We start from the raw sequence: 3,084 nt of genomic DNA, 5'->3' as shown, positions 1-3,084 counted from the left end.
AGCATGCCAGACCCCACCCTCACTCTGCCCCTGTGGTATATTCTTTCCTCAAGTCCCCCTCCCACGTTTCCTGTGTGTGCCCGTATCCCAGATCTCTCTGTGAAGATCCTGAGGCAGCAGTTCTGGCCCTTGCCCCTCTCTAGAGGGCCCAGAACAGAGTCCTGGGAATCCATAATTCTTGGTATGGGCCTTCCTCTGAGGCACTACCCTCCTCCGCAGTCCATCAGTATAGCAGCCGGTGTAATCCTGAAACTCAAGTCAGATCATATCCTTCCTCTGTTCCAAAGTCTCCCATGGTTCCCCAGGTCATCCAGAAAAGCCCAAACCCTCACCATGGCCTTTGAGACCCTATACCACCAGCAAACCCCTACCACACCTCCACCCATTGCCTCTCTGACCCCATCCCTTACAGTTTTCCAAACACCCTGGCCTCCTTGCTATTCTCCAGGCACAGTCTAGGTTCAGGGTCTTTGCCTTTGCTATTCTCTTTCTAGAACTCTCTTCCCCTAGCCATGGGCCTGGCTTGCTCCTTTACATCCTCAAATCATACCTTCTCCTTGAAGCTTTCCCTCACCACCCTGTATCTCTATAAAAGATACAAAATTGTAGATGTCCCTTCCTCATGCTCCCATCCTCTTTCCTCTGCTGCTCTATTTTTTCATCTTAACCGTAGCTGTTATTGCCATCAAACATAGTGTATATTCTTTCTTCTGTGATGGCTGAGATCTTCGCCTGTCTTATTCAACAGCACCTAGAACAGTGCACAGAGCACAGGGGCTGTGGAGTCAATAACTGTTGAATAACTGAACTGGGAGGGAGGATACCCTGGCCCAGCCTGGACTCTTCCATTCACTTGCTGGGGGATTTGAGGGATCCATTCACCAATCCAGGTCTCAGTTTCCACGTCCGTAAAATGGGGCAGGATGTCTGTGTCTCTGAGGCCCTTCCAGCTCTACCGAGTGTGATGGGGTTGTCGTGAGAAAGGGTTGAATGGGGTGTTTGCTGCCCCCATGTAATGGGGCCTACTCTTCCTCAGGTACTATGGTGTCTTAGGCTTCCCTAAACTCCCAACTCTGTCCTTCCCTGTGAGGAAGTACGTGTGTTAGGAAGGTACCTCTTGCCCTGGGGGATATCTTTCTGCTGCCTCGCCCCCACTGGCCTGTCCCCCACCCATATCCTCAGCATTTGAGGCCCCCTCACAGGGCCTCTTGATCTTTGATACCTCTCACACTAATTGTAATTGTCCTTTATATCACTGACCCTGTGTTATAGGCTGAAATGTGTCTCCCTCAAATTCATATATTCAAGTACTAACCCCCAGTAGCTCAGAGTGTAGCTGTATTTGGAGAAAGAGGTAATTAAGTTAACATGGGGTCATGATGGTGGGCCCTTGTCCAGTATGACTGGTGTCTTAGATTAAGAAACAGATATGCACAGAGAGAAGACCAAGTGGAGACGCAGGTAGAGGACACCCATCTACAAACCAGAGCGAGGGCTCAGAAGAAACCAACTCCGCTAAGACCTTCATCTCAGACTTGGGGCCTCTGGAATTGTGAAAAAATTAATTTCTGCTGTTAAAGCCAGTCAGTCTATCATATTTTGTTACGGCAGCCCTAGTGAATTAATGCACCAATTTATTGGTGCCCCAATATTTGTCCTTTTTGTTCTCCATTCTTTCTCAACATAGGCCTTCAAGTTCATTGATATCCTAGCAGGTGTCAGAATTCCCTTCCTTTTTACAGCTGAGTAATAGTCCAGGGTATGTATTTGCCACATTTTGTTTATCCACTCATCCACTGATGGACATTTGGTTTGTTTCCACCTTTTGGCTATTGTGAATAACACTATTAGGAACACTGCTGTGCTTGCATTTTCTTTTGCTCTAACTCCCGCTGACATGAAGGTAGGCCCTTGACTAAGTCTTACAAGATTTGGGGTCAAATTGGGTCCGGCATTGTGGGTGAATCCTCTCTTGTGAGCCCAGACACCACACGTCCCATACTCTCCTTTACATCTCCTCTTAAATGTCTCAGAGCTTAACACTAGACAGACCTGAGCTTTTGCTCTTCCTGTTTTCACGTCAGTAAGTGTTCCTGCAGCCACCCAACTGTACCAAATGGAAACTTGGAAATCATCTTTGACATTCTCATACCCCTACATCCATCCATCCCAAGCTGTGACACTTTTTTCTCCAAAATGTTTCTCAAATGTGCCCACTTTTTACCTCCCTCTGCCCCAACCCAGCATCACCAGTGTTCTGGAAGACTACAAAAAGATTCTCACTGGCTTCCCAGCTTCGACTTTGGCCTTCAGGATCTCCAAACCATTCTCCATCTTATTTACAAAGACGGGTCACACATACATGATTTTAAAATTCCAGCTCTACAGGTCACCCCTCTAGAGGTTAACTTCTCCATTTTGTGGTTCCCCCGCCAGGCGTTCTTTTCCTATCAGAAGTGGATACCTCAGTCCCTTAGACAGTCCCGGGCCTTTCAGGCTGGACCGAGTGCACTAGTCTCTAACTAGTCACTTCTTTGTCCCAAATCTCTGCAACCTGGGATAAAACCCTTTGCTCTCTTCTCAGCCCCATCTTGCCAGGGGCTCCCTCTGGCCAGGGGGTCCCTCCCTCAGGGCTGTTTCCAAATCACCTCTTTTGGGCGGCCCACCGGTCCCATTACCTCTGTCACAGCACCCGCCCCGACCCTGTCCTCTACGTTCCTCGACTCTACTTGGGACTACAAGCTAATGGGTGAGGTCTCTAACGCCCTCCCCGCCCCGACACCGGAGCGCCCCAGCCCGGCTGCAGAAGCCAGGCCCGCAGATCCGCCTCGCCTCAGAAGAGAAAACCAGCCGCCACCGGCTTCGCAGCTTAGTGAAGGAAGACTATCACTCCCAGAAACCCTTTCGCGGGGAGCTGTAGATTGGCCCTACACGCCCTTCCTGCGGAGGAAACTGAGCATGCGCAATGGCAGCTGCGCCTAGCCCTAAAGACTGCGCAGGCGGGAACTGCATCTCCCAGCAGGCCCTGCGGCCAATTTTCATCCCCGCGTGACAAGTGACTTCCGGCGCGGAGGGGCGGGGCGC

Source organism: Neovison vison, chromosome 6, assembly GCF_020171115.1.
Source record: "Neovison vison isolate M4711 chromosome 6, ASM_NN_V1, whole genome shotgun sequence".
Taxonomy (NCBI): domain Eukaryota; kingdom Metazoa; phylum Chordata; class Mammalia; order Carnivora; family Mustelidae; genus Neogale; species Neogale vison.
This window is presented reverse-complemented; position numbering follows the sequence as displayed.